We start from the raw sequence: 26,178 nt of genomic DNA, 5'->3' as shown, positions 1-26,178 counted from the left end.
TACAGGAACTACACCTAAAGGAAGACGAGATTGTAAAACTTAGAGCGAATTGGGTGAATGAAATAATAGCACCACCATGCACACATAGAAAGCGGGGGGTCGCAATTATATTCAGTAAAAAAATTACATATAAAATAATAAGCAAAGAAATTGATATAGCCGGCAGATTTTTGATTGTTCAAATCGAAGCAGCACACAAAATATGGACAATTTGCAATGTCTATGGGCCTAACGATTTTGATAGGGAATTCTGGGGCAGTATCAAGCAAAAATTAATTCCTTATTTAGGGCAGAATATAATATTAGCAGGGGACTTCAACATGGTGCTACATCCTGAAATAGATAGGTTTCGACAAAAGAGTGCTTCAAAATATAGGAAGGAGGCTAAATTTTTTAGAGAATTTTGTGCATCACTAAAGTTAAAAGATATCTGGAGAACACAACATCCAGACATGAGAGAATATTCCTGTGAATCGAAATCACATAGGAACTTCTCTAGAATCGATCTCTTTTTAATAGAGGAGCATCTACTGAAGGTAGATATTATATCCCAGATATATGATTTTACACTATCAGATCATGCAATTATTAGTATCAACTTTAAACTGATTGTGCAGGAAGGGCCGCATGTGAATACATTTAGCTTCCCAGGATATATGATAAATAATAGTCATTTCTGCAACTGGTTAAAAGGGAGATGGAGAGAATATCAAAATTTGAATAATACATACAGACATAAGACAGAAATATTCTGGGAAGCAGGGAAAGCGGTCTTAAGAGGGGAGATTAAGAAATATATGGTAAATCTTAAGAGGAAACAGCTAGTTAGAGAGACCCAACTATCTAATCAGCTGCGAAATACTTATAGAAACTATGGCCTAGATTTAGAGTTCGGCGGTAGCCGTCAAAACCAGCGTTAGAGGCTCCTAACGCTGGTTTTGGCCGCCCGCTGGTATTTGGAGTCAGTGATTAAAGGGTCTAACGCTCACTTTTCAGCCGCGACTTTTCCATACCGCAGATCCCCCTACGCCATTTGCGTAGCCTATCTTTTCAATGGGATCTTTCTAACGCTGGTATTTAGAGTCGTTTCTGCAGTGAGCGTTAGAGCTCTAACGACAAGATTCCAGCCGCCTGAAAATAGCAGGAGTTAAGAGCTTTCTGGCTAACGCCGGTTTATAAAGCTCTGAACTACTGTACCCTAAAGTACACTAACACCCATAAACTACCTATGTACCCCTAAACCGAGGTCCCCCCACATCGCCGCCACTCGATTAAAATTTTTAACCCCTAATCTGCCGACCGCCACCTACGTTATACTTATGTACCCCTAATCTGCTGCCCCTAACCCCGCCGACCCCTATATTATATTTATTAACCCCTAACTTGCCCCCCACAACGTCGCCGCAAGCTACTTAAAATAATTAACCCCTAATCTTCCGACCGCAAATCGCCGCCACCTACGTTATCCCTATGTACCCCTAATCTGCTGCCCCTAACATCGCCGACCCCTATGTTATATTTATTAACCCCTAATCTGCCCCCCACAACGTCGCCGACACCTACCTACACTTATTAACCCCTAATCTGCCGAGCGGACCTGAGCGCTACTATAATAAATGTATTAACCCCTAATCCGCCTCACTAACCCTATCATAAATAGTATTAACCCCTAATCTGCCCTCCCTAACATCGCCGACACCTAACTTCAATTATTAACCCCTAATCTGCCGACCGGAGCTCACCGCTATTCTAATAAATGTATTAACCCCTAAAGCTAAGTCTAACCCTAACACTAACACCCCCCTAACTTAAATATAATTTACATCTAACGAAATAAATTAACTCTTATTAAATAACTTATTCCTATTTAAAGCTAAATACTTACACTATCAATAAATTAATTAAACACAATTGCTACAAATAAATACAATTAAATAAACTATCTAAAGTACAAAAAATAAAAAAGAACTAAGTTACAGAAAATAAAAAAATATTTACAAACATAAGAAAAATATTACAACAATTTTAAACTAATTACACCTACTCTAAGCCCCCTAATAAAATAACAAAGACCCCCAAAATAAAAAATTCCCTACCCTATTCTAAAATACAAAAATTACAAGCTCTTTTACCTTACCAGCCCTGAACAGGGCCCTTTGCGGGGCATGCCCCAAGAATTTCAGCTCTTTTGCCTGTAAAAAAAAACATACAATACCCCCCCCCCCAACATTACAACCCACCACCCACATACCCCTAATCTAACCCAAACCCCCCTTAAATAAACCTAACACTAAGCCCCTGAAGATCTTCCTACCTTGTCTTCACCTCACCAGGTATCACCGATCCGTCCTGGCTCCAAGATCTTCATCCAACCCAAGCGGGGGTTGGCGATCCATAATCCGGTGCTCCAAAGTCTTCCTCCTATCCGGCAAGAAGAGGACATCCGGACCGGCAAACATCTTCTCCAAGCGGCATCTTCTATGTTCTTCCATCCGATGACGACCGGCTCCATCTTGAAGACCTCCAGCGCGGATCCATCCTCTTCTTCCGACGACTAGACGACGAATGACGGTTCCTTTAAGGGACGTCATCCAAGATGGCGTCCCTCGAATTCCGATTGGCTGATAGGATTCTATCAGCCAATCGGAATTAAGGTAGGAATTTTCTGATTGGCTGATGGAATCAGCCAATCAGAATCAAGTTCAATCCGATTGGCTGATCCAATCAGCCAATCAGATTGAGCTCGCATTCTATTGGCTGTTCCGATCAGCCAATAGAATGCGAGCTCAATCTGATTGGCTGATGGGATCGGCCAATCGGATTGAACTTGATTCTGATTGGCTGATTCCATCAGCCAATCAGAAAATTCCTACCTTAATTCCGATTGGCTGATAGAATCCTATCAGCCAATCGGAATTCGAGGGACGCCATCTTGGATGACGTCCCTTAAAGGAACCGTCATTCGTCGTCTAGTCGTCGGAAGAAGAGGATGGATCCGCGCTGGAGGTCTTCAAGATGGAGCCGGTCGTCATCGGATGGAAGAACATAGAAGATGCCGCTTGGAGAAGATGTTTGCCGGTCCGGATGTCCTCTTCTTGCCGGATAGGAGGAAGACTTTGGAGCACCGGATTATGGATCGCCAACCCCCGCTTGGGTTGGATGAAGATCTTGGAGCCAGGACGGATCGGTGATACCTGGTGAGGTGAAGACAAGGTAGGAAGATCTTCAGGGGCTTAGTGTTAGGTTTATTTAAGGGGGGTTTGGGTTAGATTAGGGGTATGTGGGTGGTGGGTTGTAATGTTGGGGGGGGGGTATTGTATGTTTTTTTTTACAGGCAAAAGAGCTGAAATTCTTGGGGCATGCCCCGCAAAGGGCCCTGTTCAGGGCTGGTAAGGTAAAAGAGCTTGTAATTTTTGTATTTTAGAATAGGGTAGGGAATTTTTTATTTTGGGGGTCTTTGTTATTTTATTAGGGGGCTTAGAGTAGGTGTAATTAGTTTAAAATTGTTGTAATATTTTTCTTATGTTTGTAAATATTTTTTTATTTTCTGTAACTTAGTTCTTTTTTATTTTTTGTACTTTAGATAGTTTATTTAATTGTATTTATTTGTAGCAATTGTGTTTAATTAATTTATTGATAGTGTAGTGTTAGGTTAATTGTAGGTAATTGTAGGTAGTTTATTTAATTATTTTATTGATAGGGTAGTGTTAGGTTTAATTATAACTTAGGTTAGGATTTATTTTACAGGTAAATTTGTAATTATTTTAACTAGGTAACTATTAAATAGTTCTTAACTATTTAATAGCTATTGTACCTAGTTAAAATAAATACCAAGTTGCCTGTAAAATAAATATTAATCCTAAAATAGCTATAATATAAATGTAATTTATATTGTAGCTATATTAGGATTTATTTTACAGGTAAGTATTTAGCTTTAAATAGGAATCATTTATTTAATATGAGTTAATTTATTTCGTTAGATAAAAATTATATTTAACTTAGGGGGGTGTTAGTGTTAGGGTTAGACTTAGCTTTAGGGGTTAATACATTTATTAGAATAGCGGTGAGCTCCGGTCGGCAGATTAGGGGTTAATAATTGAAGGTAGGTGTCGGCGATGTTAGGGAGGGCAGATTAGGGGTTAATACTATTTATTATAGGGTTAGTGAGGCGGATTAGGGGTTAATACATTTATTATAGTAGCGCTCAGGTCCGCTCGGCAGATTAGGGGTTAATAAGTGTAGGTAGGTGTCGGCGACGTTGTGGGGGGCAGATTAGGGGTTAATAAATATAACATAGGGGTCGGCGATGTTAGGGCAGCAGATTAGGGGTACATAGGGATAACGTAGGTGGCGGCGGTTTACGGAGCGGCAGATTAGGGGTTAAAAGTGTAATGCAGGGGTCAGCGATAGCGGGGGCGGCAGATTAGGGGTTAATAAGTGTAAGGTTAGGGGTGTTTAGACTCGGGGTACATGTTAGAGTGTTAGGTGCAGACGTAGGAAGTGTTTCCCCATAGGAAACAATGGGGCTGCGTTAGGAGCTGAACGCTGCTTTTTTGCAGGTGTTAGGTTTTTTTTCAGCTCAAACAGCCCCATTGTTTCCTATGGGAGAATCGTGCACGAGCACGTTTTTGAGGCCGGCCGCGTCCGTAAGCAACTCTGGTATCGAGAGTTGCATTTGCGGTAAAAATGCTCTACGCTCCTTTTTTGGAGCCTAACGCAGCATTTGTTTGAACTCTCGATACCAGAGTTAAATTTATGGTGCGGCCAGAAAAAAACCCGCGGAGCGTTAACAGCCCTTTTACCGCCGAACTCTAAATCTAGGCCTATATAAACAACCCCTGCAATAACACATGGAATAAGTATACACAGGCTAAAATAGAACGGGAGGCCTTTTTAAATAATAAATGGGCACTGGAAGATATTAAATCTAGAAGCTATTTTCAGGGGTTTCAAGGAATTTCGGCTAAACATTTGGTTAAAATCAGAAAATTTAGGAAGAGTAGGAACATGATCCCTCTAATAAAATATAAAAATGAGACTTATACAAAAGCCTCAGAAATTAGAGAAGCATTTTTTAAGTATTACCAGACTATATACTCTCAGGGAACAATAGATAATATGGCTAAACAGAACTTTTGGAAGAAAGTAAAATTACCGAAAATTACTAAAGATGCATTGGACAAACTAAACTTAGAAATAACTACAGCGGATATAATTACGGCCATAGAGAAGACTAAAGCAGGGAAAGCCCCAGGTCCGGATGGACTCTCTGCAGAGTATTATAAAATAATGAAATTGGAAGTGGTAGATACGTTAAGTAGTTTGTTCAACAAGTATTATATACAGAATAATAAACATTCATTATATTTTACAGATTCAATAGTTTCATTAATTTACAAGAAAGGGAAACCTCCAGAGGATATGGGTTCATATAGACCCATATCCCTTCTTAATCAAGACTATAAAATATTCATGTCCATCATAGCTAATAGATTGAAGTTGGTTATCGGAGATTTAATCAGCCCGGACCAGACAGGTTTTATGCCGTCTAGGAACCCAGCAAAAAATATGCGTAGAGTCCTTACTTTACTTGATTACTATTATAACAAAATACACAGTAGAGGCTCTCATTCTTTGCCAGACATGGCCTTGATAACGATAGACGCAGAAAAGGCGTTTGATTCCATTATATGGGACCATTTGCTCACTTCTCTTGCCCAATTTGGATTTCAAGGTAATTTTGTTGATACAATTAAACTAATATATAAGGAACCTAGGTCACAACTTCTAGTTAACGGTGAATTATCGTCATATATTACTCTGCAGAGAGGAACCCGGCAGGGGTGCCCATTATCCCCCTTACTCTTTAACCTCGCGCTCGAACCACTGGCTGTACTTCTCAGGAAAGAAATGGAGGGTATTAAGTTGGGCAAGCAGAATATAGTCATAACATTATATGCTGACGACATTATGCTTTTTATTAAAGACTCCAGTATAAATATTCCAAAAAGTATGGAGATAATTATGCATTTTAGTAAGTTCACTGGATACAAGATTAATGCTCAGAAATCTGAGATTTTATGGATTAACAAAAATAAATATAGCTATACGCGTCACCCTTTCAGGGAGGTAGATAGTATAAATTATCTCGGGGTAATCATAGGCAGAGATCCAGGGGAATGGTATGGCCTAAATTATACTAAAATGTTTGCGAACCTAGAGGTTGAATTTCAAAAGTGGAACATACTTTTTCTTTCTCTCTCAGGAAAAATTATGTTGATTAAAACAATCCTGTTCCCTCGGATCTTATTCCTACTACAAAATTTACCTCTGGTTATTCTTAAAAAGGATATAGTTTTATATAACCGAGCATGCACATAATTTATCTGGGGCAATAAGAAACCTCGCCTGTCAACTGAGAAATTGTCTATTCCTAAAAAATTTGGTGGCATGGCCTTACCAAATTTAAGATACTATAATTGGGTTACGTTGACCAAATATGGTGCGGACTGGCTGACGGAAGCACAGTATGTCACATATTTCGACATGGAGTCTGATCTAATTGCACCCTTTAGTTTGAAAGCAGCTCTGCACCATGTACACGCCAAACTACCCTCTAATATCAAACAATTAATTACATTTTCAAATATTGTATTAGCCTGGCAGAAATACTGTAAGATGATGGGAGTAGACTTCCAGAAATCCCGGTTTCTACCCATTATTGGGACCCCCGCATTTTCTCCAGGTATATATAATGGGGTATTTAAAGAATGGCATACTAAAGGTATTACATATTTCTCGCAGCTTCTGAGGTTGGATAGTAATATAATTCAAATGTATAGCGTGATATCAGATAAATATAATCTTCCTTCAAATAATTTCTTTGCCTATCTCCAGGCCAGAAGTTATATAACATCATTAATGGGTTCAGACACACAAGATTGGAGCCTACATGAGATAGAGCCAGGCCTCAAATTATATAAAGCTGGTGTTAGATCAATCACTTTTTGGTATGAGGCCTTATATTCTAAATTGGGGGATATACATCTATCTCGAATTAAAGAGACCTTCCAAAGATATTTCACTAATTTACAAGAATCTGATATAAAGAAGAGTTTAAGTCTATGTGAGGCAACTACAACTAAGACGGGTTGGAGGGAAGCTCACATGAAATTATTAAATAATTTTTATTTAACACCAGAAAGGATGAATAAATGGGTGCGTGACGAGCCAAGCTATAGGTGTTTTAAATGTTGTGCTGATAAGGCAGATATGCTGCACTGCCTCTGGTCATGCCCCAAGATTAGACAATTCTGGGGGAAAGCCAATTTTTGGTTGAATAGACATTTACAGTATGGCTGCGAACTCACCCCCAGAAAGATTTTTTTTTGTGCCATGATCAGACATGTTACGGGGATCAGCAGCTGATTAATACCGTTATTCTAGCGGCCCGTATGTTAGTTTTTAAGGAATGGAAGTTGGTAAGTGCCCTGAGTATAGCTGAACTCGCAAGTGCAATTAGACTGCAAATGAGGATAGAATTATATGACAAAAAATTAGTATCAGAGAAATATCTCAAGAGATATTTCGGGAAATGGTTAAAGTTAATTCAAAAGTGGCCATTGGCATCACAGAAACAATTCATCGCCCCTCTGACAAATTCTGTAGCGTTCCTTTCACTGATCGCGGGGGAGATTCTCCCACAGCAGTGGATAGAAGATTAAAATAGGTGAAGTGTAAACGGCCAGCAGGGCTGGGAGGGGGTCCCGGGGGAATGGCAGGGGTTAAGATATCAATTGTTTCCCTTTTCCCCCTTTTTTTCTTTTTTTTTTTTTTTTTTTTTTTCTCTCTCTGTCTATTTGTTTGTTTGTTTCGATTTATCCCCATTCGGTTATTTGATTTTTCTTTTTCCCAGAAATAATATAAAATGTGAAGTACTAGAAGGCAGAATATGAAAGTTGAAAATTTGTCTTTAGATAAATGATTACCTTTATTTATTTTTGTTTTTTTTTTGCATATTTAATTTCATAAAAGATGTTTTCAGAATGTTATAGATATAATCAGATATAATGATGAATGTTATGTTTCTTCATGTACGAAATGATGTACTTCACCAATAAAATATTTAAAAAAAAAAAAAAAAAAACACTTGCAAAAAAGCAGCGTTCAGCTCCTAACGCAGCCCCATTGTTTCCTATGGGGAAATGAATTTTATGTCTGCACCTAACATGAACCCTGAGTCTAAACACCCCTAATCTTACACTTATTAACCCCTAATCTGCTGCCCCCGCTATCGCTGACACCTACATTATATTATTAACCCCTAATCTGCCGCTCCGGACACAACCTATATTATACTTATGAACCCCTAATCTGCTGCCCCCAACATCGCCGACACCTACATTATAGTTATAGTTATTAACCCCTAATCTGCCCCCCCACGTCGCCGCAACTATATTAAATTTATTAACCCCTAATCTGCCGCCCCCAACGTCACCACCACTATAATAAATTTATTAACCCTCTAACCCTAACACCCCCCTAACTTAAATATAATTTAAATATATCTAAATAAATTTACTACAATTAAATAAATTATTCCTATTTAAAACTAAATACTTACCTATAAAATAAACCCTAAGCTAGCTACAATATAACTAATAGTTACATTTGTATCTAGCTTAGGATTTATTTTACAGGCAACTTTGTATTTATTTTAACTAGGTAGAATAGTTATTAAATAGTTATTAACTATTTAATAACTACCTAGCTAAAATAAGTACAAAAGTACCTGTAAAATAAACCCTAACCTAAGTTACAATTATACCTAACACTACACTATAATTAAACAAATTACCTAAACTACCTACAATTAAATACAATTAAATTAAATAAACTGATTTACGGAAAAAAAACCCCACTAAATTACAGAAAATAAAAAAGAATTACAAGAATTTTAAACTAATTACACCTAATCTAATCCCCCTAATAAAATAAAAAAGCCCCCCAAAATAATAAAATTCCCTACCCTATACTAAATTACAAATAGCCCTTAAAAGGGCCTTTTGCGGGGTATTGCCCCAAAGTAATCAGCTCTTTCACCTGTAAAAAAAAAATACAATACCCCCCCAACATTAAAACCCACCACCCACACACCCAACCCTACTCTAAAACCCACCCAATCCCCCCTAACACTACCCCCTTGAAGATCACCCTACCTTGAGCCGTCTTCACCCAGCCGGGCACAAGTGGTCCTCCAGAGAGTCTTCATCCTATCCGGCCAGAAGAGGACCTCCAGACCGGTAGAAGTCTTCATCCAGGCGGCATCTTCTCTCTTCATCCTTCCGGAGTGGAGCAGGTCCATCTTCAAGACATCCGACGCGGAGCATCCTCTTCATCCGACTGGTCCTTTAAGTGACGTCATCCAAGATGGCGTCCCTTGAATTCCAATTGGCTGATAGAATCCTATCAGCCAATCGGAATTAAGGTAGGAAAAATCCTATTGGCTGATGCAATCAGCCAATAGGATTGAAGTTCAATCCGATTGGCTGATCCAATCAGCCAATAGGATTGAGCTTGAATTCTATTGGCTGTTCCAATCAGCCAATAGAATGCGAGGTCAATCCTATTGGCTGATTGCATCAGCCAATAGGATTTTTCCTACCTTAATTCCGATTGGCTGATAGGATTCTATCAGCCAATCGGAATTCAAGGGACGCCATCTTGGATGATGTCCCTTAAAGGACCAGTCATTCAGTCGTCACCCGTCGGATAAAGAGGATGCTCCGCGTCGGATGTCTTGAAGATGGACCCGCTCTGAAAGGATGAAGATAGAAAATGCCTCCTGGATGAAGACTTCTACCGGTCTGGAGGTCCTCATCTGGCTGGATAGGATGAAGACTTCGGACCCTCTGGAGGACCATTAGTGCCCAGCTGGGTGAAGATGGCTCAAGGTAGGGTGATCTTCAAGGGGGCAGTGTTAGTTTTTTTAAAGGGGGGATTGGGTGGGTTTTAGAGTAGGGTTGGGTGTGTGGGTGGTGGGTTTTAATGTTGGGGGGGTATTGTATTTTTTTTTTACAGGTGAAAGAGCTGATTACTTTGGGGCAATGCCCCACAAAAGGCCCTTTTAAGGGCTATTTGTAATTTAGTATAGGGTAGGGAATTTTATTAATTTCGGGGGCTTTTTTATTTTATTAGGGGGATTAGATTAGGTGTAATTAGTTTAAAATTCTTGTAATTCTTTTTTATTTTCTGTAATTTAGTGTTTGTTTTTTTTGTAATTTAGTTTATTTAATTTAATTGTATTTAATTGTAGGTAGTTTAGGTAATTTGTTTAATTATAGTGTAGTGTTAGGTATAATTGTAACTTAGGTTAAGGTTTATTTTACAGGTACTTTTGTACTTATTTTAGCTAGGTAGTTATTAAATAGTTAATAACTATTTAATAACTATTCTACCTAGTTAAAATAAATACAAAGTTGCCTGTAAAATAAATATAAATCCTAAGCTAGCTACAATGTAACTATTAGTTATATTGTAGCTAGCTTAGGGTTTATTTTACAGGTAAGTATTTAGTTTTAAATAGGATTAATTTATTTAATTATGGTAAATTTATTTTGTTTAATTTAAATTATATTTAAGTTAGGGGGGTTATACATAGGTTTAGACTTAGGTTTAGGGGTTAATAAATTTAATATAGTAGCGGCGATGTTTGGGTCGGAAGATTAGGGGTTAATAAATGTAGGCAGGTGTCGGCGATGTTAGGGACGGCAGATTAGGGGTTAATAAAAATTAACTAGTGTTTGCGAGGCGGGAGTGCGACGGTTTAGGGGTTAATACATTTATTAAAGTGGCGGCGATGTCCAGTCGGCAGATTAGGGGTTAAACATTTTATTTAAGTGTTTGCGATATGGTGGGGGGGCTCGGTTTAGGGGTTAATAGGTAGTTTGTGGGTGTTAGTGTACTTTTTAGCACTTTAGTTAAGAGTTTTATGTTACGGCATTAGCCTATAAAACTCTTAACTACTGACTTTTAAATGGAGTAGGAGTCTTGACAGGAGAGGGTCTACCGCTCACTTCTTCCAAGACTCATAATACCGGCGTTAGGCAAGTCCCATTAAAAAGATAGGATACGCAATTAACGTAAGGGGATTTGTGGTAAGCTCGAGTCGCAGAAGAAAAGTGAGCGGTACACCTGTACCTGTCAGACTCGTAATACCAGCGGGCGTTAAAAAGCAGCGTTGGGACCTCTCAACGCTGCTTTTTAAGGCTAACACAAGACTCGTAACCTAGGTGTAAAGTATCCACTGTGAACTTCTATCTAAATGAATGCATATATATATCTGCTCCAGTAAGCATAAACATCCTATGCAGTAACCTAAAGAAACATTTCAGGACTGAAATATTTTAAGTTCCAATATACATTTGTTTTAGATATATTTTTGAATTTTATATATTTTCACAAATTCAACATTTTTTATATATATATATTTTTTAAAAAAGTTTGTATTTGTGCTAATATTGGGAGACGTCCCATCTAATTGATTTTTCTGTGCATGTAGTACAATGTACTTCTACGCTTAGTTAATTCCAATATTATCTGGAATCATCTGTTACCAATTTTTTTTTTTATCAACTGTGTATTGAATTCTGTTTATTAAAGCATTCTATATTTTAAACCATCTGTTGATTGAGATTACTTCACTCACCTATATAATTAACACGCTATTTTCACATTATAACCTTTTTTTGTACTTTACAGGGGATTACAATCTTTCGTGTCAATATATTTATAAAACAATTTTTCCACTTTATTTTTCCACTTTATATATTATTATTATTATCATCATCATTTTTTGACTTTGCCGAAGCCATCTGTTTTAAGCACCCTCCACACTTCTTTTTTGACACTTTGTATATCTCGTGGCAACCTGGTGGATAGTTGCTAAGGAGTGGCACTGAGTGACGTAGCGCAACACTTACACCTTTTCTTTAGTAGCTTCTTTCTGCCCAATTGTGACTTTCACAGAAGAAAACTATCCTGTAGTATATCAGTCTGATCCCGCCAACGCGGTCAGTCCAGCCCCGAAAATATCAGGCAATTCTCCTCTGAACAAGGAACATGACAAACCCAGACTATCGTTTCGGCCTCCTTTGGGCCTCGTCAGTGAGGTGCAGCCATATACCTCTAAGCACATTGGGCAAGGAGTCCACGTCTGGTTTCCCCTATAACCCTTAGGGAGACTATCCCCGGGGTCATATTTACATATGCAAAACAGAAAGAGAAGCGGTCTGCCAGGAACGAACAACAGCATCAATAGCTTGTTTTACGGCCTGGTTGCCACCTGGGTGTAGCTTCTTTCTGCCCAATTGTGTGTGTGTGTGTATATATATATATATATATATATATATATATATAATTGATATGCAGCACAACCACTGTCTGATTTGCTATGCAGCACAACCACTGTCTGATTTGCTATGCAGCACTACCACTGTCTGACTTGCTATTCTGCGCTACCACTGTTTGATTTGAATTTAGCCACCAATCAGCAATCGATACCCAGATGCTGAATCAAAAATGGGCCAGCTCCTAAGCTTACATTCTTGCTTTTAAAATACAGATACCAAGAGAACGAAGAAAAATTGCTAATAGGAGTTACTTAGAAAGTTGCTTAAAATGTCATGCTCTTTCTGAATCAAGAAAAAAAATGTAGGTTTCATATCCCTTTAACTAGCAATGTATCCTCGCCTGTGTGGCCAAAAATCCTAGCACCGACCCTGACTAAAGGGATGCCAGCTCCACTAAACCTTCACTGGTAAATCTGTTTTACCATGGACTTGTAATTTCAATTTGTGCACCAATTTAAGTGCAGTTCAGAAATATTTATATGGCATCCTGCGCAATTTAAAGTGCTGATGAAGGCAAATTGTTACCCCCCTAAGGACCCAGGAAAAAAATATTTTTAACACAGATGGGAAGCCTAGGGAATCTTCAGCCTGAGTCTGCAACCCTGATTCCATGCCATTATATCAGCATCAGGCAGGGTGCAGGCATATGACTCACAAGATAGGCAGAACTGAGAACAAATCTGGGATGTATGGTCACCTTAACATAACCGCTGTATTGTTGGTCCACTTTATAAGTTACCATTCTAGCAGTGATAACTTTAAACAGAAAGTATTTTGAAAAAATATGCTGCCAAATGACTTCACAATACCATTAGAATAGCACTTTATTGCTAAGGAGCCACAACATAATGCAGCTTGTGAGCAGTAAAAGGTCTTTGACCAGTGTTATTGATAATGCATGGTACAATAATTAGTGGTAGTTCATGCTTTATCAGTAATGCATTACGTAATATCACATTAAAAATGATTTAACCAATGTCACTAAATAAGATATAATTATACACACAACGCATGTAATACTGAATGAATTGCTCCTAATATTCTATACATAGGGGACTAGTTATCAAGCCGTCAACCTCAAATACGCTGGAATTCCGCAGCGTATTTGTGGCGAGGCTGATTCGCCTTAGTTATCAAGCCCTAGATACCGGCAAAAGTAGAATTTTGTGACGTAAGCTTCGATCCGCCGGACTCAGTCCGACACAGATCGATGCTTACGTCACTACAGATGTTCCGCACACAAGTGTGGCACAATCTGACTACTTTTGCTAGTTATCAAAAAACTAGCAAGTACGCTCGGCACTTTTACGGCCCAGCGTACCTGGTTTTCAATCCGCCGCCCTGGAGGCGGCGGATCCCATAGGAATCAATGGGAGTCTGACCATAGCGAAAGTTCATGTTCCCTGCTGCCAGACATCCCATTGATTCCTATGGGAGCTGTCTGCACCTAACACCCTAACATGTACCCCGAGTCTAAACACCCCTAATCTGTCCCCCCTACACCGCCGCAAGTAAATAAAGTGTTTACCCCCTAAACCGCAGCTCCCGGAGCCCATCGCAAGCTATAATATATGTATTAACCCCTAAACCGCCGCTCCCTGACCCCGTCGCAACTATAATATATGTATTAACCCCTAAACCGCCGCTCCCTGACCCCACCGCAACTATAATATATGTATTAACCCCTAAACCGCCGCTCCCTGACCCCGCTGCAACTATAATATATGTATTAACCCCTAAACCGCCGCTCCCGGACCCCGCCGCAACCTATATTAAATTTATTAACCCCTATCCTGCACCCCCTAAACCGTCGCCACTATAATAAATTTATTAACCCCTATCCTGCCCCCACTACACCGCCGCCACTGTAATAAAATTATTAACCCCTAAACCTAAGTCTAACACTAACCCCAACACCCCCTAACTTAAATATTAATTAAATAAATCTAAATAATATTTCTATTATGAACTAAATTAATCCTATTTAAAACTAAATACTTACCTTTAAAATAAACCCTAATATAGCTACAATATAAATTATAATTATATTGTAGCTATGTTAGGATTTATTTTTATTTTACAGGCAAATTTCAATTTATTTTAACTAGGTACAATAGCTATTAAATAGTTATCAACTATTTAATAGCTACCTAGCTAAAATAAAGAGAAATTTACCTGTAAAATAAAAACTAACCTAAGTTACAATTACACCTAACACTACACTATACTTTAATAAATTATTCCTATTTAAAACTAAATACTTACCTGTAAAATAAACCCTAAGATAGCTACAATGTAATTAATAATTACATTGTAGCTATCTTAGGATTTATATTTATTTTACAGGTAACTTTGTATTTATTTTAGCTAGTTAGAATAGTTATTAAATAGTTATTAACTATTTAATAACTACCTAGCTAAAAGAAATACAAAATTACCTGTAAAATAAATCCTAACCTAAGTTACAATTAAACCTAACACTACACTATCATTAAATTAATTACATAAATTACCTACAAATAACTACAATTAAATACAATTACATAAACTAACTAAAGTACAAAAAATAAAAAAAGCTAAGTTACAAAAAATAAAAAAAATAACGGCTAGATTTAGAGTTTTGTCGGTAACGACCCGCGTAGCTAACGCTGGCTTTTTTCTGGCCGCACCTTTAAAATAACTCTGGTATTGAGAGTCCACAGAAAGGCTGCGTTAGGCTCCAAAAAAGGAGCGTAGAGCATATTTAACGCAACTTCAACTCTCGATACCAGAGTTGCTTACGGACGCGGCCAGCCTCAAAAACGTGCTTGTGCACGATTCCCCCATAGGAAACAATGGGGCTGTTTGAGCTGAAAAAAAAACCTAACACCTGCAAAAAAGCCGCGTTCAGCTCCTAACGCAGCCCCATTGTTTACTATGGGGAAACACTTCCTACGTCTGCACCTAACACTCTAACATGTACCCCGAGTCTAAACACCCCTAACCTTACACTTATTAACCCCTATTCTGCCGCCCCCGCTATCACTGACCCCTGTATATTATTTTTAACCCCTAATATGCCGCTCCGTAAACCGCCGCTACTTACATTATCCCTATGTACCCCTAATCTGCTGCCCCTAACACCGCCGACCCCCTATATTATATTTATTAACCCCTAATCTGCCCCCCACAACGTCGCCTCCACCTGCCTACACTTATTAACCCCTAATCTTCCGACCGGACCACACCGCTATTATAATAAAGTTATTAACCCCTAATCCGCCTCACTAACCCTATAATAAATAGTATTAACCCCTAATCTGCCCTCCCTAACATCGCCGACACCTAACTTCAAACATTAACCCCTAATCTGCCGACTGGAGCTCACCGCTATTCTAATAAATGTATTAACCCCTAAAGCTAAGTCTAACCCTAACACTAACACCCCCCTAAGTTAAATATAATTTTAATCTAACGAAAATAATTAACTCTTATTAAATAAATTATTCCTATTTAAAGCTAAATACTTACCTGTAAAATAAATCCTAATATAGCTACAATATAAATTATATTTATATTATAGCTATTTTAGGATTAATATTTATTTTACAGGTAACTTTGTATTTATTTTAACCAGGTACAATAGCTATTAAATAGTTAAGAACTATTTAATAGCTAAAATAGTTAAAATAATTACAAATTTACCTGTAAAATAAATTCTAACCTAAGTTACAATTAAACCTAACACTACACTATCAATAAATTAATTAAATAAAATACCTATAATTATCTACAATTAAACCTAACACTACACTATCAATAAATAAATTAAATACAATTCCTACAAATAAATACAATGAAATAAACTAACTAAAGTACAAAAAATAAAAAAGAACTAAGTTACAAAAAATAAAAAAATATTTACAAACATTAGAAATATATTACAACAATTTTAAACTAATTACACCTACTCTAAGCCCCCTAATAAAATAACAAAGCCCCCCAAAATAAAAAAATGCCCTACCCTATTCTAAATTACTAAAGTTCAAAGCTCTTTTACCTTACCAGCCCTGAACAGGGCCCTTTGCGGGGCATGCCCCAAGAAGTTCAGCTCTTTTGCCTGTAAAAAAAAACATACAATACCCCCCCCCCAACATTACAACCCACCACCCACATACCCCTAATCTAACCCAAACCCCCCTTAAATAAACCTAACACTAAGCCCCTGAAGATCTCCCTACCTTGAGTCGTCTTCACCCAGCCGAGCCAAATTCTTCATCCAAGCGGAGCAAGAAGAGGTCCTCCATCCGATTGAAGTCTTCATCCAAGAGGCATCTTCTATCGTCATCCATCCGGAGCAGAGCGGCAGCATCCTGAAGACCTCCGACGCGGAACATCCATTCTGGCCGACGACTGAACGACGAATGACGGTTCCTTTAAATGACGTCATCCAAGATGGCGTCCCTCGAATTCTGATTGGCTGATAGGATTCTATCAGCCAATCGGAATTAAGGTAGGAATATTCTGATTGGCTGATGGAATCAGCCAATCAGAATCAAGTTCAATCCGATTGGCAGATCCAATCAAATAAAAAAATGCCCTACCCTATTCTAAATTAAAAAAGTTCAAAGCTCTTTTACCTTACCAGCCCTTAAAAGGGCCTTTGCTGGGGCATGCCCCCAAAAATTCAGCTCTTTTGCCCCCAACATTAAAACCCACCACCCACATACCCCTAATCTAACCCAAACCCCCCTTAAAAAAACCTAACACTACCCCCCTGAAGATCATCCTACCTTTAGTCGTCTTCACTCAGCTGAGCCACCGATGGAACTGAAGAGGAGATCCGGAGCGGCAGAAGTCATCATCCAAGGGGCGCTGAAGAAATCTTCCATCCGATGAAGTGATCCTCCAAGCGGCGCTGAAGAAGTCTTCCGGGCGATGTCATCTTCCAAGCGGGGTCTTCAATATTCTTCTTCAGGATCCATCTTCATTCCGCTGACGCGGAACATCCTTCTTTCCCGACGGACTACCAATGAATGAAGGCTCCTTTAAGGGACGTCATCCAAGATGGCGTCCCTTCAATTCCGATTGGCTGAAAGGATTCTATCAGCCAATCGGAATTAAGGTAGGAAAAATCTGATTGGCTGATTGAATCAGCCAATCAGATTGAAGTTCAATCCGATTGGCTGATCCAATCAGCCAATCAGATTGATCTCGCATTCTATTGGCTGTTCCGATCAGCCAATAGAATGCGAGCTCAATCTGATTGGCTGATTCAATCAGCCAATCAGATTTTTCCTACCTTAATTCCGATTGGCTGATAGAATCCTATCAGCCAATCGGAATTGAAGGGACGCCATCTTGGATGACGTCCCTTAAAGGAGCCTTCATTCGTCGGTAGTCCGTCGGGAAAGAAGGATGTTCCGCGTTGGCGGAATGAAGATGGATCCTGAAGAAGAAGATTGAAGACCCCGCTTGGAAGATGACATCGTCCGCATCGAAGACTTCTTCAGCGCCGCTTGGAGGATCACTTCATTGGATGGAAGACTTCTTCAGCGCCGCTTGGAGGATCACTTCATCGGATGGAAGATTTCTTCAGCGCCCCTTGGATGATGACTTCTGCCGCTCCGGATCTCCTCTTCAGTTCCATCGGTGGCTCGGCTGAGTGAAGACGACTAAAGGTAGGATGATCTTCAGGGGGGTAGTGTTAGTTTTTTTAAGGGGGGTTTGGGTTAGATTAGGGGTATGTGGGTGGTGGGTTTTAATGTTGGGGGGGTTGTATTTTTCTTTTACAGGCAAAAGAGCTGAATTTTTTGGGGCATGCCCCACGAAAGGCCCTTGGTAAAAGAGCTTTGAACTTTTTAAATTTAGAATAGGGTAGGGCATTTTTTTATTTTGGGGGGCTTTGTTATTTTATTAGGGGGCTTAGATTAGGTGTAAGTAGCTTAAAATTGTTGTAATATTTTTTAAATGTTTATAACTTTTTTTTTATTTTTTGTAACTTAGCTTTTTTTATTTTTTGTACTTTAGTTAGTTTATGTAATTATATTTAATTGTAGTTATTTGTAGGAAATTTATGTAATTAATTTAATGATAGTGTAGTGTTAGGTTTAATTGTAACTTAGGTTAGGATTTAGTTTACAGGTAATTTTGTATTTCTTTTAGCTAGGTAGTTATTAAATAGTTAATAACTATTTAATAACTATTCTAACTAGCTAAAATAAATACAAAGTTACCTGTAAAATAAATATAAATCCTAAGATAGCTACAATGTAATTATTAATTACATTGTAGCTATCTTAGGGTTTATTTTACAGGTAAGTATTTAGTTTTAAATAGGAATAATTTATTAAAGTATAGTGTAGTGTTAGGTGTAATTGTAACTTAGGTTAGTTTTTATTTTACAGGTAAATTTCACTTTATTTTAGCTAGGTAGCTATTAAATAGTTAATAACTATTTAATAGCTATTGTACCTAGTTAAAATAAATTGAAATTTGCCTGTAAAATAAAAATAAATCCTAACATAGCTACAATATAATTATAATTTATATTGTAGCTATATTAGGGTTTATTTTAAAGGTAAGTATTTAGTTTTAAATAGGATTAATTTAGTTCATAATAGAAATATTATTTAGATTTATTTAATTAATATTTAAGTTAGGGGGTGTTAGGGTTAGTGTTAGACTTAGGTTTAGGGGTTAATAATTTTATTACAGTGGCGGCGGTGTAGTGGGGGGCAGGATAGGGGTTAATAAATTTATTATAGGTGGCGACGGTGTAGGGGGGGCAGGATAGGGGTTAATAAATTTAATATAGGTCCGGGAGCGGCTGTTTAGGGGTTAATAAATGTAATATAGGTTGCGGCGGGGTCAGGGAGCGGCGGTTTAGGGGTTAAACTATTTATTTAGTTGTGGCGAGGTGCGGGATCAGCAGGATAGGGGTTAATAACTTTATTATAGAGGGCGGCGGTATAGGGGGGGCAGGATAGGGGTTACTAGGTATAATGTAGGCTGCGGCAGTGTCCGGGAGCGGCGGTTTAGGGGTTAATACATTTATAAGAGTTGCGGCGGGGTCTAGGAGCGGCGGTTTAGGGGTTACTAACTTTATTTAGTTGCGGGGGGCTCCGGGGGCGCCGGTATAGGGGGTAGAACAGTGTAGTTAGTTTGGGTGCTTAGTGACAGGCTAGCAAGAAAGCTGTAAAAAAGCCGAAGAGCAGCGAGATCGGATGAGTGATAACTCTCACAGTCCGCTGCTCATCGCCCCGTACTTGGTGCGCGACTTTTTGACAGCTTTTTTGATAACTTAGGCGAATTTTTGCAGGTCCACTGCAGCGATGTGAGGCGAGCTTAGGCGGGCATATTGGGCCGGCGAAGGCAGGAAAAGTAGACACGTTGATAACTACCCCCCATTAACTCATGCAATATGCACTGAAACTGTAAACATGTTAAACTTCTCCATTGCAATAAAGTATCTGCAAAGAAGATGTTCAAACAATATTGTGCCTTTGTGAAGATGGTTTTAAAAAGAAACGGCCTAGGTGAACGGGGTTTCAATCCAGATCGTGCCTTTGTGAATGCAAAGTCCAAGCACCTTCACAACACACAATCTGGTTTGAAATCTTCTTTGCAGATACAATATTGCGGTTTCAGTACTGTTAAAATCCAGTACAAGATGTCATAAGTCCTTCTAATAGAAATGTGAAAGGATGAGAAATGCTCTTCAAACATGCAAACTCCACTGCAAACAAACATATGCAACAGTCTATTTCGTTGTACCCGGGACTTACCCCAAATGAGCTCTCCTATGGCTATGATTACGGCTGCTGGCCGAAACATGTAAGCCCTGGTGTCACGCTCACACACCTTCTCTGTTTGTGCTGTATCTATAGCCTGTTTGGCGTTTTAATTAAGCCTAATAAAACTGGATTTTATTATACACAAAAGCTGGATCCTGCCTTCTTTGTGACTCTTCTAATAGAAACCCATAGTCTTCTATCACGCCAAACTGGAAAATGGTACTTTTAATTTAATTAAAGGGACATGAAACTACATATTTTTCTTTCACTATTCAGATAGAGCATTTAATTTTAAAGGGACACTGAACCCAGTATGGCTGTTTTCCAGGAGGAAGTCTACTTAACCATACAAAAGTGTCTAGAGGAGTTTGAGCCAAAAATGTACGCAAAATTTGACAGCCTCTCATACCTTGTTATGACTATGGTAACGCAGTGTAATACTCCTGCAGTGGGAGTAGAGGGAGACGCCATCTTACCAGTACAACAATCGCCCCTGTCCTTGTGTTCTGGGCAATCAAATCTGGAGGATCATTCGGACCCTACATTATTAGAATTCTGCACAAGTCCTTACCTACTGTGTACTGACCCTGGGTGTGGGGATGCGTCCGGCCCTTCACTCCGGGAAGCTGAATTTATACACGGAAAGGAAATGACCTACACTGGAGATATTGTCCGTTATGACTGCGTGGGCCGGGAGAGCCAGCAGTTGAATGAAACACTGTACTCCACATGTCCTTACATGAGTGAGAAGATGACGGTAGCAAATACTACCTCTTTGGATACTGCTGATTGCCTTCACACGCTACTTGTCTTGGAGAAAGGAAAGGCACTGTCCTGCCTTGCTTATTGGGGTCCGGTGCCACTGGAGATCACATCCCAATTAGCCATGAGATCAGCTCTCTGTTTTAATAACGCCCAAGCTGAGCAGATTACCTCTCAGCCCAAGGACGGTGATTACCCCTCAGCGAGCTCCGGGGATCATCCGATTCATTTTGATGACATCCCTACTAAAAGAATAGGTGTCGGCTAAACTGGTATTTTGACACGTTATGAGATGGGAAAATACCCTTTCCCCTTATAATTGACTCTTGCCATATTTTTGAAAAAATGCGTATAAAACAATTTACACTGCTTGTTGGACTCGTTGCTATATTTGTGTTAGCGAGCTTGTTTTATAATTGACTATTTAGTCACTGGTAAGCTTCAGATCTATTTTTGATGGCGTTACTGTAATGTCTGATATCCAGATTTGAGGTATGCTTATGGGAGATGAGAATTATAAATAGAATATGTTTATTTTTCGTTGTATGTAGACTTGCTCCTATACTCTTACCTCCCTACCAGTAACTACTAGCAGCGAGCAGTAACTGGAAATGTTCAGTCTGATATATGGGACTCTTTGAATAAGTCGTATGTTCTGAAAGTTATGTATATTAATTTATTTGTTTTTCTGCATGCCAGATAATTTAAAGTCATATTACTCTATTTACAGTTTACTTAGGTCTAGAGGTTTTATATTATCTTAAACATTAAGTTTCTGTTTCATGTGACTGTCTTACCTGTACATATCAATTCTCTATCCCATCAGTAACACTATAATTCATTTACCTTACTAGTTGAATTTGCCACACAGGTGTATCCCTTATTTACCCAAGTCTAACAAGCCCAATTTGGAGGTAGTCACATACGTATAAGCACATAGATATGTTGTACCTATATAAATCCTGGACAGCTGCTGCTGCTCCAACTCTATATAGAAAAGTTGCCTATGACTAACATGCTTTTAAATAAATTACCTATATATAGATTCCTCTAACATGCTGTAGACCTCCTCCGTTCAGGTATTATCCCCTTCCCCCACACTTCTTACGCCTTTATGGATATAAGAGTTACCCTGTATATTCTGGAGACGATCAAAATATTTAAATCATTCTATTCTATATTTTGTATTTAGATGCTACCATCCAGTTATCTTACTGTATTCTACTACAATATCACATAGCATTTAATTTGCCCACTTAAATACAATGGCCCAAAGCGGCTACGTCAATAAGCCAACTCCCCTCCCTATTGTGTATATAGATTAGGACTTGAGGGCCCAAGAGTGACCCTACGTGTAATTTGGGGATCATTCACTATTATTTAAAAACTGAGGTCTCATTGATGTTTGTCCAAATTTCTTTATAAGCTTCTCATGATATCTACTTGCACTTTGATACTATGTTATAAGTTCATATGGACGTTTCATGTATGTATTTACTGTTCACAACCTCAATAAAAACATTTTTAATAAAAAAAAAAAAAGAAAGAAAGAGATAATCACCTGGTCACTAAACTTAAAAAGGATTCAGGCCAAGAACCCGTTGGATTTGTAAGCACTTATAACAAGTGCCATAGAGAAATCATTAGTATCCTTAATAAACACATATCTATCCTAAAGTCAGATGATGAAATATCAGATCTGATTGGGAACAGGATATATATTCCACATCATGACCACACTTCATTGTGACTGACTCTTTGTATGTGTGGACAGAGCGCTCATACCCCTAGCCCTCCACTGCACACTTGAGCGCACACCCACAAAATTGACAACATTCCTCACAATTGTGCATTCTAAAATATGGAATACTCTACAAAATACATTTAATTTAGTTACTAAAAACTCATTAGCTGAGCATAAAACCACCGGCAACCCTGTGATAGCGGACACAACACCCAGCACCCTCCGTCAGCAAAAGAACGGTCCCTAGACTGTGAGCAGCCTAATGCAGCACCTTTGCACACAACATCTACATCCCAATGCTGCAGCATACAGCCAGCAAGAGGTACTTACCTGCGGACTGGGTGACTAGCAATACCAAGTTCAGCATCAAGGGCAGGGCTTGAACAACTGCCTCTACAAGAACCGCCACGTGGAAGCTGCAAGACACTAAATTGTGGTGCAGATCACTCAGGCAACATTATCCACACAGCCTGCATTAGAATCCACACAGGACCTGAGGTATGAGTGATAACCCCCAGTCTAACACCCACAGGGACACACATCAGGTACGATAAATAACACCAAATAGAATTGGCCAGCAATAAACTTTCTCTCATACAAACTTACAATAGCTAGCAAAAACACCCCAGCCATTAAAATCCCTTGCTGGCACTGCTCATAGACAAAACTAGAACTGGCATTGCAAAAAAGGCCACCAGGAAAGGGTAAACATAAAGAGGAAGACCCATAACTAACTTATAACACACCCTAAGCAAGACCAATAATAATAATAAAACAGCTGAATTAACCAAGTTAAACTCTTTCAGCATATAATCTGAATATATCTATCACTTGGTTATACCTGGCAAGAAACAAAACAAACCTTACAACCAGCAAAAAAACAAGATGATTAACCAATACTTAATTCAAGCTGAAATCGCCCCGCAACAAGCAGAAAGCCAGCAATGCAATCCAATCCCTATTACAGACACCCAAATACATCACTCAGCACTCGCAGTCACAGCTGACCTTATAACTAAAGAAGATTTAAAATTGTTGTCCTCAAAGGAAGATATGAAAGAAATTATGTCAGAAATGCGCTCACGCTTTTGGGAACTTAAAAAGGATATTGGTAAACTAGACCGCAGAGTCAACATCTTAGAAAACAGTCATGAAACAACCAACCAAGATCTGCAGCAAGTCTCTCAACATTTATACTCGCAAGACGAGACAATACATTTTCTAATGGACAAAGTAGAAGACCTGGACAATAGGGGACGTAGGAACAACCTGTGTATTAGGGGTGTACATGAGTCAATCCTGCCCACAGCAATACCTGGTTACCTACAAGACCTGTTCAGGACCATGAATGGTATGACTAGCTCCCCAGACATCAATATAGAGAGAGCACACAGGGCACTTCGTGCCAAACCGCACAATAAAGCTCAGCCAAGGGACATAGTGGTCAAGCTCTTACAATACAAAGACAAAGAAGAAATATTGAAAAAAACGCAGGCATCAAACGCCAAGTCATGCATTAAGGAATTCACATCCAAATATTTGCCAACCTCAGCCCCACAACCCTCCAGAAAAGAAGGGAACTGCATTACATAACATCTGTCCTTCGCGAACAGAAGATAGCATACCGCTGGGGATTCCCAATAAGCATCATAGCGCACAAGGGAAACACGATAGCCACCTTCAGTATGGCAGACGACACTGTTTTATGCATGATACCTTTTCTATTAAATTATTGTATGATTTACATGTAACCAGCACCTTCAATCAAGTTTGTTATTTAATTATTTATTTATTTATTTATTTATTTTAATAAATATCAATTCTAGTATTATTTGTTAAATTGGAGCTTATTATTTATAAATTGTTTTATAGCTGTTCAAAGTACACTTGCGGTTTATCTTCTACACTTGTTACTTTGTTCAGATAGAGCCTTTGGATACAATTAATATATCTCTGTCTATTCGTGTTACACTTTGGCTTTTTTTAGCGCTCCCTAGTCCCCCTCTGTTTTTTCACCACTATCTTTAATGCCTGAGGGTAAGAGATACCACCCTCATTTATACTTGACACGTACTTGTGGGTAATTACCTATTGTTTATTTGAACCTGTTTTATTTGTGTTGTGTAAACACATAATTTTATCCTCAACTCCTGACATACCACTGACCAATCCCACTATTACATATAGACTTTAACTACGCCAAGATCACAACCCCCCTGCACTTCCTCTCCCCATCCACGAACCTGACAACAAACACCAAAGAACACACTCAGTAACAGCAAGAGAAACAGACGTTCCTAGACCTGACAGAACCCTCTAACCCACATCATCCATATACCCTACTCTGAGTAATACCCTACCGCCCCATATCTTCCTCATGTAATTCCCAACTGAACCGTCTATAAGTTTCCCCCCCTTCTTCTTTTTTTTTATCATCTCAACCCCTCATAATGGCAAACAACACCATAAGTAACAAACCTCCGAGATAATTACAGATCATCACAATCAATGCTAAATGACTTAACAGAAAAGAGGTCAATGGCTTTCAGTGACTTGTACACCACAGCGACATAATATATATACAGGAAACCCACTTCATAAAAGGTAGGGAACCCAAATTGCTTAGCCACAGATACCAAACAGTATACTTGTCCTCAGGCCCTTCTAAAACATGCGGAGTGGGCATACTACTTAAAAATACACTGCATTTCCAGGCCACACACATTGACCCCGAAGGACGATTTCTAATAGTGGTAGGCCTCCTCTATGGAAAGCCTATCACCCTATCCAATGTATACCTCCCCAACACAGACCAGCACATAATATTGAAAAAGGTGACACAAAAACTTACTGAGCACTCGAAAGGCATAATACTCTTTGGAGGAGACTTCAACCTCCCCTAGATCCCACATTGGGCACCTCCAATAGCTGTCCTCACACTCTAAAAAGGTAATAAAATTAGTGAACACACAATTATCCCAACAACTCTCACACGATATTTTGAGAACATTGCACCCCACCGAGAAAGAATACTCATTTTTTTCACACCCCCCCACAACTCCTACTCCAGGATTGACACTTACTAACAGACTCCCTGGGATTGTCCATGATTACTAATACAGAAATTATGCAGCAGACTTGGTCAGACTATTCCCCTTTATCCTTTCACCTACAGTTTCATTTGGACTGGATGAATATCTTTTAGACAAGAGACTTAATCATATCCACTTAGAAAATGCACTCAAGGAACTCTTCCACCACAATACACCTTCACACACCCTCTATCATATGGGAAACACACAAATGTGTCCTCAGGGGCGAACTCCTCCAGATGAAGGCTAAACAAAAAAAGCAGCACAGTAAATTCACTCCTGTCACAAATATCATATTGGGAAACACAGCATAAAAAAGATTCCTCCTCAAATAACGTACTTAAAACACGAGAAACGCTAGATTCCCCCCTACTCAAACAGATACAAAACAAAAT

This window comes from Bombina bombina, chromosome 4 (assembly GCF_027579735.1).
Source record: "Bombina bombina isolate aBomBom1 chromosome 4, aBomBom1.pri, whole genome shotgun sequence".
In the NCBI taxonomy this organism is placed as follows: domain Eukaryota; kingdom Metazoa; phylum Chordata; class Amphibia; order Anura; family Bombinatoridae; genus Bombina; species Bombina bombina.
The sequence above is the reverse complement of the archived record's forward strand: the minus strand, read 5'-3'. Positions refer to the sequence as shown.